This window comes from Podarcis liolepis (genome assembly GCF_965112155.1).
Source record: "Podarcis liolepis genome assembly, chromosome: 15".
NCBI classification, from domain to species: domain Eukaryota; kingdom Metazoa; phylum Chordata; class Lepidosauria; order Squamata; family Lacertidae; genus Podarcis; species Podarcis liolepis.
Genome location: NC_139566.1, coordinates 33,249,230 through 33,264,782, shown reverse-complemented (window position 1 = coordinate 33,264,782; position 15,553 = coordinate 33,249,230). Strand labels below are relative to the sequence as shown.

At 47.4% G+C, this 15,553-nt stretch overlaps 1 protein-coding gene across 40 annotated transcripts in view; it reads left to right on the top strand.

The window, feature by feature from the left end:
- The window catches only part of ARVCF (ARVCF delta catenin family member), a 608,790-nt gene that overhangs the window by 449,677 nt on the left and 143,560 nt on the right, over positions 1-15,553 (top strand). The window lies entirely within an intron of this gene.

Sequence of the window (15,553 nt, the reverse complement as noted above, 5' to 3'; positions counted from 1 at the left end):
GCCCCCTCTGACTCATTGCCCTGTGCAGGGGAACTGCCTACACTGTCCTAAATCAGGCACTGAACCCAGAGCAGGAGAGCAGTTCTGGCTTGCTGGCATCTGCTGAATGGCTGCCTATCCTGGAGGAATAGTATATATGCAGGGCTCCCAGTACACTGTACAGCTGCCAGCATCAGAGGTACTGTGCTTCTGGGCAGCAGATGATGGGGAGCCACTGCAGCAAAGGCCCTGCTTGTGGGTTTCCTGGAAGCATCTTGTTGGCCTTTCTGAGAACAGGTTGTTGGATTAGATGGGCTCCCCTCAGGTCCCCGGCTGATACTGCATCCTTGTAAGAAATGGATGGCAACTTTTCAGATTTACGTGACAATTAAACAACTTGAGTCTCCTAGTACCTATGCAATTGCATCTTTTAAGAATCGTAGGCATCTCTTTCTGGCCCATTATTCTTTGGCAACTTGCTCACGAGGATTCCCCTCCCCACTTTGTATTTCTTTTGGTGGTTTTTTTCCATATTTAAATACGACCGAGGAACTTTTGACAAGCAATTTAATTTGACTGCAGCTTGTAGAAGCATAAAGAGGCACGTGCCAGGCCTCCTCTATAAGGCAGCGTTGCTTGTTGGCTTCAAAAAAGGGAAAATATTCAAAGCCATTTTTGCACAAATAAATTAGCCTTCGCCTTTCATTTCCCAGGAGCCTTTGACAATAAATAATGCCTTCTGTTTAATGATGAAACCCCACGGTAATTAGCCTTTGATTGTGGGCTGGCCTTTGTTTTGTTTCTGTTTCGCTCCTGAGCTTTTCCTCCTTAAAAACAGATTTGGCATTCAGTTAAAAGCAGTAGGTTTGATGACACTTGAAACCAATAGAAGAAATATGACTGTCGATACACTTCAGGTGTCTTACTCCATTGCAGCCTCCCCTTCCTCTTCTGCCAGTGGCAGATGTGCTCCTTTTCAGGATATGCCATTTGCCACTAAACTCCAGTTCAGAATGCTTCTCTGAGCTTTTGAATTGGTGTAATACAGTAGTTAGCAGTGGCGTAGCGTGGGTTGTCAGCACCCGGGGCAAGGCAAGTAATTTGCGCCCCCTAACCTGTGGATTTGCGCCCCCTAACCCATGGATTTGCGCCCCCTAACCCTAACCCCCAGATGTTGCGCCCGGTGCGGCCGGCCCCCCCTGCACCCCCCACGCTATGCCACTGGTAGTTAGAGCTACCTGCCCTCTGCTTAGTTCCTTGCAGGTGGGCGGGGACGACATGGAAAGAGAAGAAGATGGGAAATACAACAGCCTTTGGGAAAGGTTATTCATTTATGCATTTATTGAAATCTTTTTAGACTGCAATTTCATAGTAATACAGCAAGGCAGTTGGCAACATGCAAAATCGCAGTAAGATAAATAAAACATCAACTGATAAAGAAATTCACATTGCAAACACCTTTCTGAGTAACAGAGCTCTTAGGGGACAGCTAAAAGAAAGCAGGGGTGATTCCTCCCAAACTTCTGCTAGCAGGGAGTTCCACCTGACAGGACCTGTCACACTAAATACTCAGTCCTTAGTAAAGACCAGCCAAACCTTAGGGGAACGAGTTAGGCTGAGAAGCCATAACTGGCCCCCCAATCACCTAGCAAGCTTAATGGCTGAGTGGACCCTTCGACTCTTCGACTTATTGACTAAATGCTAGCCCAGACTTTCTCTCAGCTTCTAAATTTCTCAGAGTACAGTGACTCATTTGTTGTCCCTACATGGGATGGATGGCTTAGGGCTCCCAATGAGAAACGGGAGCCTGCAGCAGCTTTTGCAACTGATCACAATGAGACTTCTCACTGATAGCATAGTCAAAAATTCAGGGCAGGGTCCCTTTATGATAGCTACAGCTGCGCCCCTTGTAAGATGATAAAACCTCCTAAGATTAGTGTGCAGAAATCTTTTTAAAAAATACAAAAATGATTAGGAATACGTTGCAACAATCAGTGGAGATCTACTGTTTTCTGTGCACCTAACACGGGCAAATGATCTGGAGCACTCCTCCTTTCAGAGGGGCAAGTTGTGCTTTCCTTGAAATTCCATTGTATGTAATAGAATTTGCACCCCATTCTCTTGAAATGGAAGCAGCCAATGTTTTCAGTGCTTCCCACTCCCAGTTTTCCATGATGCTTTTCCCAACAGGCATTCTATAATGTCTTCTTATTCTTATTCTTTGATCACTCATAGCAGAGTAAGATTGTCTTCCATGAACAGGGTCTTAACAGTGAGTCTGGGAGGCCAAGTCTGGATCCACACATCCTTCCACAGTGAGGACATAACTTTCCGGGCAGGAGTTGAGGAGTTGATCACAGTGAGGGTTTGCCAAGTGTGCCTTCCTCTTAGCACGTTTCTCCCTTTCATTATGGGTTTGAGCGTCTTCAAAGCCCATGACACCTTCAGTAAAGGCTGTTCTCCAACTGGGGTGCTCGCAGGCCATTATGTAATGTAACCACTCGTTATTATGAGAGCCAGTGTGGTGTAGTGGTTAAGAGCGATAGACTTGTAATCTGGTGAACCAGGTTCGATTCCCCGCTCCTCCACATGCAGCTGCTGGGTGACCTTGGGCTAGTCACACTTCTCTGAAGTCTCTCAGCCCCACTCACCTCACAGAGTGTTTGTTGTGGGGGAGGAAGGGAAAGGAGAATGTTAGCCACTTTGAGACTCCTTTAGGTAGTGATAAAACAGGATATCAAATCCAAACTCGTTGGCTGCTGAGGGACATCCCTCCCTTAGCAGGGATGGATTTCGGTCTTTGGCGGTGCCCTGGGCAAGGCCAATGTTCAGCATCTCCTGCCCCTCACCTTCTATTCTGTGCATGCACTATGGCAAAGCTGGGGCAACCCCCTTGGCCTGGTACCCAGTACAGTGGTACCTCGGGTTACAGACACTTCAGGTTACATACGCTTCAGGTTACAGACTCCGCTAACCCAGAAATAGTACCTTCGGTTAAGAACTTTGCTTCAGGATGAGAACTGAAAGGAGGCCCAATTAGCTAAAGTGGTGCTTCAGGTTAAGAACAGTTTCAGGTTAAGAACGGACCTCCGGAACGAATTAAGTACGTAACCAGAGGTACCACTGTATAACCTCCCCATTTTCGTTGGAGAAATGTTGGAGGGCATGATGTGAACCAGGGTGTGATGGTGGCTAGAGTGCTGAACTAGAATTTGGGAGCTTAAAGACCCTAGCGGAAGACGGGAAACATTGGATAGAGCCCATTATATCTGTTCTGTATGACAACACTTGAATTCGGAACTTCATATAGAAGTTGGCATGGCAGCTGCACAGAGGCAGAGGCTGCCCAGGCAATTGTGGTTATCAAGGCAGGAAATAACTGTGTCATGCAAGTGTGGCTAAAAGTCCAGTTCCTGCAGAGGAAGACTCAGCAGCTTGGTTGGTTTCTGAAAGTGGCAATAATATCTGCTTTAGCCGCCTGTTGCCAGCTGCATTGTTTGTCCATTGGCCGAGTTTCATTTATCGCCAGAATTATTAACCTTTCAAGACTTATTGAAAATCAATTCCTGCACTCATTTCTAAGTGGGAAGGAAGCCGCCAGGCTCTCTTTTCATGTCCGATCTCTGAGGGATAGTTGTTTACACCAGGATGGGAGAGTGGGGGGGTTAGTGGGAAGCAACAATAAATCAGCACAACATGTCACTAAGTGGAGAAATAGTTGGCCGGGGGGGCGGGCGGCTGAGCTGCAGAAATGTGGCCAAGCAAGTGGTGTCTTAAGACCTGGAGCCTTTCTAAAGGGTACTTTCAAAAGTCAATGGAAAAGTAATAATCATCATTCCGGTTGGGTCCCAAGTTGCAGGTTGAGTTGAAAGATGAGTCTCAGGTTCGGTATACCTATCCCCTAAATTTCCAGTGTTTGGATGTCGGTGCCATTAGTTTTGTAGTCAGAACAGAATCGCCCATGCACAAGGTGGAGGCATTGAGAGGGGCAGATTTTGGGAAAGTGACCAGTTCCCCTGTACAGTGGTACCTCGGGTTAAGAACTTAATTCGTTCCGGAGGTCCGTTCTTAACCTGAAGCTGTTCTTAACCTGAAGCACCACTTTAGCTAATGGGGCCTCCAGCTGCCGCCGTGCCGCCAGAGCACAAATTCTGTTCTCATCCTGAAGCAAAGTTCTTAACCCGAGGTACCATTTCTGGGTTAGCGGAGTCTGTAACCTGAAGTGTATGTAACCTGAGGTACCACTGTATTACAGTCGTACCTCAGCTCCCGAACGTCTTGGGAGACAAACGTTCCGGCACCCGAACAATCAAAAATCAGAAGTGAGTGTTCTGGTTTTCGAACTTTTTTTGGAAACTGAACGTCCAGTGTGGCTTCCACTATTGTTTCTGGTGCGCCAGCGCAATCAGGAACCAAACAGAAGCCACGCCTTGGTTTCCGAACTTTTTGGAAGTCGAACAGACTTCCAAAACAGATTCCTTTTGACTTCTGAGGTACGTCTGTATTATTCATTCATTCATTTAAATGTATACCCTGCCCATCTGACTAGGTTGACACAGGTTGACACAGCCACTTTGGGTGGCTTCCAAAATGTATAAAAACATAATAAACATTAAGCATTAAAAAGCTTCCCTATATAGGACTGCCTTCAGATGTCTTCTAAAGGTTGTATAGTTACTTATCTCCTTGGCTCCGGGGTTGCATAACTCCATACCCTCCAACATTTCTCTGAAGAAAATAAGGATGTCCTAAGGAAAAAGCAGCGGGGGACGCGGGTGGCACTGTGGGTTAAACCACAGAGCCTAGGACTTGCCGATCAGAAGGTCAGCAGTTTGAATCCCCGCGACGGGGTGAGCTCCCATGGCTCTGTCCCTGCTCCTGCCAACCTAGCAGTTTGAAAGTACGTCAAAGTGCAAGTAGATAAATAGGTACCACTCCGGCGGGAAACAGCGTTTCCGTGCGCTGCTCTGGTTCGCCATGACCCGGAAACTGTACGCCGGCTCCCTCGGCCAATAAAGCGAGATGAGCGCAGCAACCCCAGAGTCGGTCATGACTGGAACTAATGGTCAGGGGTCCCATAATCCACCTGGAGAAGGAACTGGCAAACCACTCCAGTCTTTCGCCAAGAAAACTCCATGGACATAAAAAAGGAGAAGCTTTGAGAAGAAAGTGAGAGTTTCCAAGGCATGCTCTGATTCATGGGATCACGGAAAGTCAAACATGACTAAACAACAAAGGAAAAGCGGACACTCTCGGATCAAATCAGAAACTGAACGGCTCCTGTAAACTCAGGACTGTCCCTGGAAAATAGGGACATTTGGGGGGGGGTCTGTGGCATGTTCATGTTGACTTATAAGAGCTGTAACAACAAGTTTAGAAACCAGAGCTCAAAAAAGAGGAGGGAGGCTGATTTCCTGATGGTTCCTTGTAGCAATCGGCCTAGCGCCGCTTTTTCTCCGCGTACCTGCCGGCGATTCCAGCAGATGGGTTAAACCTGTAATCCCTTTGCTAATTGTCAGTTGCCTGGTTCCTTGCATATCTGATTGGACAGGTAGCTGGCTATTTGCTCCTTTCTCTCTCTCTCCCTCCCTCTCTCCTCTCACTGCTGACCCAATTTCAGAACACTCGCATTTGAATATAGATTGGAAAGCGGGGTGGCGGCGAAACGGAACGGCTTCTTCCGAGAGCGCCTTCAAATGCACAAGAAGCAGATTTTCCGTCTGTCTGCACACCAATGTGCGTCCATACGTCTTGTGCTAATTTTTGTCAAGCCGTAACAGCAGATGATGATAAGAGCCCTGCTCAGCCAGACGAAAGGCCTGCCTAGTCCGGTATCCTGTTTTTCCGGGGCACGGCATGGAGAAAGTGAACGGGGGAGTCTCTCTCTCTCATAGCACTAGAACTTGTGGAAATCCAATGGCGCCGAATGTTGGAAGATGCAACACAGGCAAAAGGAAGCACTTCTTCAAGCAGAGTATTGTTAAACTATGGAACTCACTGCCACAGGATCCTGGCAGGGATGGCCATCTACTGGGTGGCTTCAAAAGAGGACTGGGCAAATTCGAGGGGGATAAAGCTATTGAACATCTTCCAAGACAACGACACACACTCACATTAATAACAACAACAACAACAACAACAACAACAACAACAACAACAACAACTGTTTACAATTTATCTGTAAATCTTCAGTAAACCATTTCCACTCTTTTATAAAAAGTTTGTTATCTTGATTTCTTATTCTTCCGGTAAGTTTCTCCATTTCTACACATTCCATAAGTTTTTGTATCCATTCTTCCTTTGCTGGGACTTCTGCTTCTTTCCTTTTTGGGGCAAGTAACACTCTTGGCACTGTAGTGACATGCATGAATAAATTTCTATTCTAAATTTCTAAACTACCTGAAACTACTACCTGAACTACTAAACGCCTTCAGCCTGGTGTGACTCCTCTTCTGTTACATATACAGCCAAACAAGACAACAACATAACCCCCCCATCATACATCAACATGGCTAATTCGACCCAGCAACCCTTCGCCGCCCCTCACACACAAACAAAACTCACTGCAGTCAACTGAGCAGACAAACTAGGAATCGATCCCTGTGATGCTGACACAAAACACTAAGCAACCAATTGAAATATCATTATTCTTTCTCCCCCCCTTCTCCCCGATTTACACTGCTGAACCCCACAATGTCTATGACAGCAATGTCTCTCACTGAATGTAACTGGCCTGTAGAAAGGAATCTATGAGTTGAAAACAGAGACATTGTCTTGTTGTTGTTGTTTAGTCATTTAGTCGTGTCCGACTCTTTGTGACCCCCTGGACCAGAGCACGCCAGGCACTCCTGTCTTCCACTGCCTCCCGCAGTTTGGTCAAACTCATGCTGGTAGCTTCAAGAACACTGTCCAACCATCTCGTCCTCTGTCATCCCCTTCTCCTTGTGCCCTCCATCTTTCTCAACATCAGGATCTTTTCCAGGGAGTCTTCCCTTCTCCTGAGGTGGCCAAATTATTGGAGCCTCAGCTTCATGATCTGTCCTTCCAGTGAGTACTCAGGGCTGATTTCCTTAAGAATGGTTAGGTTTGATCTTCTTGCAGTCCATGGGACTCTCAAGAGTCTCCTCCAGCACCATAATTCAAAAGCATCAATTCTTCGGTGATCAGCCTTCTCTATGGTCCAGCTCTCACTTCCGAACACCACTACTGGGAAAACCATAGCTTTTACTATACGGACCTTTGTTGGCAAGGTGATGTCTCTACTTTTTAAGATGCTGTCTAGGTTTGTCATTGAGATGCTGTCTAGGTTTGTCATTGAGAGACGTTGTATGTACAGTCATACCTCATGTTATGTCCTGCGGCGACCCGGAAGTACCAGAAAGGGTAACTTCCGGGTTTCACCGCTCGTGCATGCGCAGAAGCGCCAAATCTTACCACGCACCTGCGAAGATACGGCGCTTCAGGTTGCGGGCTTTTCATGTTGCGAACAGGCCTCCAGAATGGATCCCGTTCGCAACCAGAGGTACCACTGTACCCATCTTATCCTTGAAATTTTTTCCAATAAAAACAAAGAGATATCTCAATGGCTGCTTGCCACAATGGCTGTGTTCTACCTCCACTGAGTACCAATCGCTCTGGAATCACAAGCAGGGAGAGGGTTGTTGCGTTCAGGTCTGGCTTTCAGGCTCTCCATAGGGATCTGGTCAGCCACTGTGAGAACAGGATTCTGGACTAGACGGGCCATTGGCCTGACCCGATAGGATTCTTCTTACATTCATAGTCTAAATTGTGGCAGCGAGGATTCTGTTGGAAGCATTAGGTTGTGGCCACATTGCCCTCCTTCTGAAACATCTGCACTGGTTGCCATTTTTTTCCTGGGCCCAATTCAAAGTTCTTTTAAAGGCCCAAATGGTCCTGGGCCCAGGTACTTGAAAGAGCACTTTCTCCAGTATTGACTCGCCTGTCTCCTTAACTCAGCAGATGTGTCCCTCCTTTATGTTCCCTGCGTAGGATGAGATGTGAGGTGCAGGGGGCCGAAGAAGAGCCTTTAAAGTGGTGGCTCCATGTATATGGAACTCCCTCCCCACTCAGATGCCTCTTGCCACTTCAGTTTGTTCTCTTACATGAGAGGTTATGAGGCACACCTCTTAGGCCAAGCTTACAAGGGTGTGTGTGTGTGTGTGTGTGTGTGAATAATGTGCTTAGGATGAATGTCCCCCCTGTGTGCTGTTGCAATGATGATGCTTTTTATGTTGTAAACCGGTATATTTTTTTTTTAAATTAAGTCTGCCCTTGTTTTATTTCTGTACATGCCACCTGCTGCGATCATAAGGTGAAGGGCGATATGGAAATATTTGTGTGACATATATATATATATATATATATATATATATATATATATATATATCTCACTAAACCATAAGGTTTGAAACTTTGAACAAGCAAAACGTTGGAGAAGGGAGGTTGGGGGATTAAGCGCAGAGGTTAATCTCTTATATCTAAACAGTATATGGAAAATTGGATGCATTCATCATTCCCTCGGCTTTGGTGTGTGCTGCTGTTAGAGAAATGCTGAATCCTTCCTTCCTTCCTTCCTTCCTTCCTTCCTTCCTTCCTTCCTTCCTTCCTTCCTTCCTTCCTTCCTTCCTTCCCCTTTGGTGAGGCTACTTTCAGGACTGGGGAACCTCAGGTTTCTGGGCCAAACATGGCCCTCCAGGCATGAGTGTCTGGCCCTCGGCACTCTAACCAGCCACATCCTCTGGTGGCGCTGTTTTGCACTCTACTTGAGTGCCTTTGCCTAGTTCAAATGTGTCCTGGAGCTCTGGAAATGCTTCTTGCTTGCCTGGATGGCATTGGGAGAGGGGGGCATTACGAGCGTGTAGAAACTAGCCTAGCGAACCGAGGTTACAATTGCCTAAGTCTCCCTATTTTCCAGAGTCAGCTCCAGATTTACAGAAGCCGTCCCAGTTTCTGATTCTATCCCAGAATGTCCCGCTTTTCCTTAGGACGTCCCTATTTCCATGGGAGAAATGTTGGAATGTATGGAAGTTGTGCAGAAGAGAATGTGAGCTCATTTGGCCCCACCCATCCCTGGACCAGGGGGGATCCCATCACCTTTCCCCATAGATGTCCTGCCTTTGCACTTCCCTCTCCATGTTTTCTCCTGTTTCCTTCTCCATCAGTCAGCGACGCCTTTCCCTCCCTCCTGCCTTCTGTCAAACTCACTCTGCGCTTTTATAGGGATGTCTTTCCTGTGGTCATATTTCTTAGAGCTTTCTGCTAGCTTTGCCAGGAATCCTTCATCCTCTCCCTCACTCCTACCTTCCCAAGAATGCCCATTTGTTCAGCCTTGTGGCCCATCCATCTCGCTCTGAATATTCCTCATCTTCCACCCACAGAGCTAAAAATAAACAAGCCATCCCTCTTTTCGTTTGTCTTGAGTGAATAGCTGCTGTTTGGGCTTCTCCCCACCCTGCCCTCCTCCTGCCGTGATGTTTTCATTTGTTTCTTTTTTCGATTCCCATTCTCTCTCTCCTCCCACCCTCCATTTCCATCATTAATCTACCTTTCCTTCTAACAACGGCAAAGGCACTGAATCATCTTCATTTGTTTACTTCTGGAATTGCCCAGCTGAGCCAACAAATTCAAGATATTTGTTCTGTGCCCCCTTCGTAACTTTGATCGCGGGAGCTTTCTCAATCTGCATTTTCATCAGGAATCCTGAAGGCCACCAATCACAGCAATTCCTCAGGATGCTACAGAGACACATTAAACTGTATTCGATTTGGAGCTCCAAGCGCCATAACATTAGGCCTCCTTTATAGCACAAACCTACCTTCTTATATGGGTTATATATGGGTTATGGGTTATAGCATAAACCCACTACATGGGTGGCGCTGTGGGTTAAACCACAGAGCCTAGGACTTGCCGATCAGAAGGTCGGCGGTTCGAATCCCTGCGACGGGGTGAGCTCCCGTTGCTTGGTCCCTGCTGCTGCCAACCTAGCAGTTCGAAAGCACGTCAAAGTGCAAGTAGATAAATAGGTACCACTCCGGCGGGAAGGTAAACGGCGTTTCCGTGCGCTGCTCTGGTTCGCCAGAAGCGGCTTAGTCATGCTGGCCACATGACCCGGAAGCTGTACACCGTCTCCCTTGGCCTATAGAGCGAGATGAGCGCCACAACCCCAGAGCCGACCGTGACTGGACCTAATGGTCAGGGGTCCCTTTACCTTTTACCTTTCCCAAGCTAGTATCCTCCAGATGTTTGGACTACGACTTCCATCAGTCCCAACCAGCAACACCTAATGATCAGGAAAGAAGGGAAATGTCACCCAAAACATCTGGAGGAGATCAAGATGGGGAAAAGCTGGATTAGGCAAAGCAGAAGAGTCAGTGTATAACACATTTTATTCCTGCAGAGGTTTGCAATGGGCAGTTGCCTAAATCAGGGCAGTCCCACTTTTCTTACCAAGGGGGTTGTAAGAATACTTTAATACAGAACACACAGGCTTTCGGAGGGGGGGGGGCATGAGCCCAAAATTTGATGCCCTCCAGCCCTCACACTACTTTCTCAAAGCCAGCTAAGTGAGACACCAAGCTTTGGGAAGGAGTACAAGGCTCTGACACGGTCCTAGAGCCCCCTTCCTTCCCAAAGCACTAACTAGGCTTTGTGATGGAGGAGGGAGGACTCTAGGACCCTGTCAGAGCCCTCAGGCGTCCTTCCCAAAGCTCAGTGTCTCACTTGCCTGGTTTGGAGAAGGCGGTGTGAGGGCTGCAGGAGTGTCAAAGGTTGCTGTGGGCCACTTAAAAATGGAATGCGGCCCTCGGGCTGCACATTGGACCACCCTGGCCTAAACTAGCGCAGAAATTTTTATTGGGAGAAATTAGCATCAAAATGGGTGGCACTGTGGTCTAAACCACAGAGCCTAGGGCTTGCCGATCAGAAGGTCGGTGGTTCAAATCCCCGCAACGGGGTGAGCTCCCGTTGCTCAGTCCCAGCTCCTGCCAACCTAGCAGTTCGAAATCACGTCAAAGTGCAAGTAGATAAATAGGTACCACTCCGGCGGGAAGGTAAACGGTGTTTCTGTGCGCTGCTCTGGTTTGCCAGAAGTGGCTTAGTCATGAACCAAAACATAGCTATCATTTGAAATTTGTGATGCAGTTTTATAACCAACTAGTGTTTCCCAAAATGCATAGATTAGGGAAATGTGTGCATAAGAAGGAAGCTGTACAAACTGAATCTAGTACCCCACCATCCCTGAGATATGGACGCTTCCTCCTTGCTAAGACACCATCTGCACCAAACATTAAATCAGTATCATACCACAGAGTGGTTTAATAGTCCATCCCTCTTCCCAGGGAATTCTGGGAATTGTTCCTCTGTGGCGCTGTGGTCTAAACCACTGAGCCTAGGGCTTGCCGATCAGAAGTTAATAAAGGTGGTTCGAATCCCTGCGACGGGGGGAGCTCCCGTTGTTCAGTCCCTGCTCCTGCCCACCTAGCAGTTCGAAAGCATGTCAAGTGCAAGTAGATAAATAGGTATCACTCTGGTGGGAAGGTAAACGGCATTTCCCTGAGCTGCTCTTGTTCGCCAGAAGCGGCTTAGTCATGCTGGCCACATGACCCGGAAGCTGTATGCCGGCTCCCTTGGCCAACAAAGCAAGATGAGCGCCACATTCCCAGAGTTGTCCATGACTGGACTTAATGGTCAGGGGTCCCTTTAGCTTCAGCATCAAAATTTTGATGGATTTTCATGAGTACTGGGGGAAATTGAACTCACTCATCCCTGAAAGATTCAAGCATCCCACCCCCACCCCTACCGCGCTTGGATGCTACAGGAGCTCCGGGGATGCTGGAAAATATAGGCCTTAGCATGGACACCCTAGAAGCCACAAGGACTCCTTGCCACTGCAGGAGACTCTTGTCACTTTCTACGGAAATTGGTTCCAGTTACAGATAGGTAGCCATGTTGGTCTGCCATAGTCAAAATAAAAAATTCCTTCCAGTAGCACCTTAAAGACCAACTAAGTTAGTTCTTGGTATGAGCTTTCGTGTGCATGCACACTTCTGTGTACACTGCCAGTGTATCTGAAGAAGTGTGCATGCACACGAAAGCTCATACCAAGAACTAACTTAGTTGGTCTTTAAGGTGCTACTGGAAGGAATTTTTTATTTTGACTACGGAAATTGGGTGTGTGATAGGAATTTTGTGGTCTTGTTGTTTTGTGGACGACAGGAGAAAAACAACATTCAAATTTCTGTTTTAGACCGCCTTTTCTGTGATGTAGGTGTGATGTATCTGGGGGTGGTCTTAGGTTACACCCCTTCTGTGATGTTTGCATGATGTTTCTGGGGGTGGTCTTGATCTGCAGGGTGGCAATTTCAAAAGTCTTTATAAGGCCTTGCATGCCATTGTTCTGGGTCCCTCCACTCTCCTGCAGGTGAGGGGAGCACCCTGCTGCAACAGATCAATAAAGATCAAGCTTACTAGCTGCTTTGCTTCTCAATATTCTCTGGCTGTCCTCTGTTATTTTCTCCTACCAATAGAGAACCTATGTAAGGACTCTATATGGGCTCTTGGATACCCCATAAGGGAAAAGGGCAATTTTTGTTTACAGCAGGTGCTTTGGGGGAATGCATTTCCTTGTGTCCCTACAACCTAGGATTCTGCTGCTGTGGCCTTCGTGAGGCACCAAGCTAGAAAGGGGCTCTCAGGTGGAAAGATGCACACTTTGTAAAGTATGCAAGCATTATGCAAGCGGAAGGGGAGTTTGCATACCGAACCAGCATCATCGCTACTTAGATCAAACCAAAAGAAATGCAAGAAAGCGCTACCACAGGAAGCAGCGGGTGAGGGTTGTTGCCTACTTATAACCCATCCATCTGTTACCCCGGATAAATGCACATTAAAAGCATCTGGCCCCTTTCCATGTGGACCACTCTCATTCTATTTGTGCATCTGGAAAGGGGAAGCTGTTCGAAGCAGAGAACATCCTTATGGGTTGCTCCTTGTGTGCTGTAGTTTCCTGGGAAAGGCTTCCAAAGTGTTAATCTCGTTGTGAAGGCTAGTGGCTGTAAGAGCTAATGGGATGGCGGCAGGGTCTGTAATCCTGTTTGTTTTGCAATAATGGGCTCATTGACGGAGGCTTTGGTTGGAAAGGGACAAAGTCCGAACAAAGAAGGCCTTAGACACAGTTTAATAGTGGTGGAGTGAGTTATAGGAACTCCAAGCCAGTGTCCCTCTGACTCCAAAGACTATGGTTTCTCTTGTCAATATGCTGCTTCTCTTTTGACAATGACAACCAACCTGCGAGCTTATCGGATTCCTCCAGGTTGTGTCTGGATAGGCAAAAGAAGATATCGGTAGGTATAAAAACAGGGGTTAGAGAGAATGTATGTGTGTGTTGTTTGCTTGTTTGTTTGTTTGTTTACCATAGAACTGTAGAAAAGGCACTTCTACAAGTGCCCCATAATGTTCCTTCTGCACTTGCAAGAAAGCGATCCTTTAGTATAACAGCACCTATATTTTGGAAATCTCTGCCCATTGATATTAGGCAGGAACCTATTGTTTTTAGCACCCTGCTTAAAAAATGTTTTTTTTTTTTTGTTCTGGCAAACCTATCTAAGCATGCCATTTTAGCTTGTAGTGTTTTGCGGTTTTTTGACATGTCTTCAAATTACTGATTGTATTTTAACTTATTTTTATGCCACTTGTTTTTAGCATTTTGTGTTTTTTATTTGCAACTTTGATTAATATTTTGGAGTGGCTATTGCAAACTGCTTAGAGGTCTTTTGTTCTAGGGAGCAGCATATACATTTTGTAGAAGAAATGAAGTGGAATGGGAACGCCCACAGAGCCCTAGAATCATTCTCTGAACACCAAGGATTCTGAAAGATGTGAACAAATAGGCAGTGCCTCTGAGCATGTGAAGAGTGCCTTAACCTCGGCATTGCGTAATGTGCTGAACCTTGAATGTGACTTCTCATCAGACTTTAGTTTTGGTGCCTCCCAGGTTCAGAAGTTAACCAGAGGATGGGAAAGCAGTGTGGCTCATAGTTTGCATGTAGGGAAGTGGGAGAAATTTGATTTGGTTTGCACCGAAAGGCAACTCTTACCCAATTCCTTGAAACTATACGCAAACAATACACACAGCCATCCTTTAAAATTCACATTTCTCCAAATTTTGCAAGGCTGTTCTCCAGCCATTTAATGTGGACTGAAAGGCATACATTAGGAGGAAGTGTGCAGATGTTCCCTGCCTGGAATGCCACTGCTAGAGCAGCCGTCTTGCGTGGGGAAGTCTCCATTCTCATTCCCTGCGATCTCTATTTAGGGCTGCCCTGCAGATTCCCAGCACCTGAAACCCCGGAGAGCTATTTAGGTGCCCAGGCACCACGGAGCCCAGTATACGAGATCCGGGAACCACTTGCAATGGCATTATTTTGGTTCAAATTAAGCCACAACTTTATTGATTAGAACCGTAAGGGGTTTGGGCTTAGGTCTTGGGTATACAGTGGTACCTCGGGATGCGAATGGGATCCGTTCCGGAGCCCTGTTCACATCCTGAAGCGAACGTAAGATGCGTCTGTGCGTGCACAGGTCATGTTTCACCGCTTCCGCGCATGTGTGTGACGTCATTTTGAGCGTCTGCACATGCACGAGCGGCGAAAGCCAGAAGTAACATGCTTCGTTACTTCCGGGTCGCCGTGGAGTGCGACCTGAAAATATTTAAGCTGAAGCGTATTCATCCTGAGGTATGACTGTAGCCTGCATTGGAGGGATGTGGGTGGCGCTGTGGTCTAAACCACTGAGCCTCTTGGGCTTGCCGATCAGAAGGTCGGTGGTTCAAACCCGCACAATGGGGTGAGCTCCTGTTGCTCTGTCCCAACTCCTGCCAACCTAGCACTTCGAAAGCACGCCAGTGCAAGTAGATGTGGCAGGAAGGCAAACGGCGCTTTCATGCTCTCTGGCTTCCATCACAGTGTCCCGTTGCGCCAGAAGTGGTTTAGTCCTGCTGGCCACATGACCCGGAAAGCTGTCTGTGGATAAACGCCGGCTCCCTTGGCCTGAAAGCGAGCTGAGCGCCACAACCCCATAGTCGCCTTTGACTGGACTTAAACACCCAGGGGTCCTTTGCCTTTTTACCTTATAGCCTGCATCAACTGGCCTGCCTTCTGGTTGATTCTCTTAAGGGGCTCAAACCAGTGGCATACCCTTCGAGTGTCCAGATTTTCCAGGGACAGTCCTGGAATTACAAAAGCCATCCTGGCATCTGAACCGATCCGGCAATGTCCCTATTTCCCCTACCAGTGCCGCTGCTGCTGAGCTCGGGGAGGAGAATGAGCCGGTGCTTCTCCCAAGTGACAGCTGCGAAGGAGCATCCTGTTGCCTCCCCATGGCCTCTCCCTGGCCACCGCTGCCAGCCTCCTCCCTTGGGTGGCTTGTAGCAGCTGCTGGAGTGCAGGCAAGGCCGAGGCCTCAGATAGGGTGTCCTGGAGAGCCACCTTTGAAAAAGAAAACTGGGGGCCTACAGGTCTCCATCCCAGTTTGGGGGGTCATCAGGACAGAAGCTCTG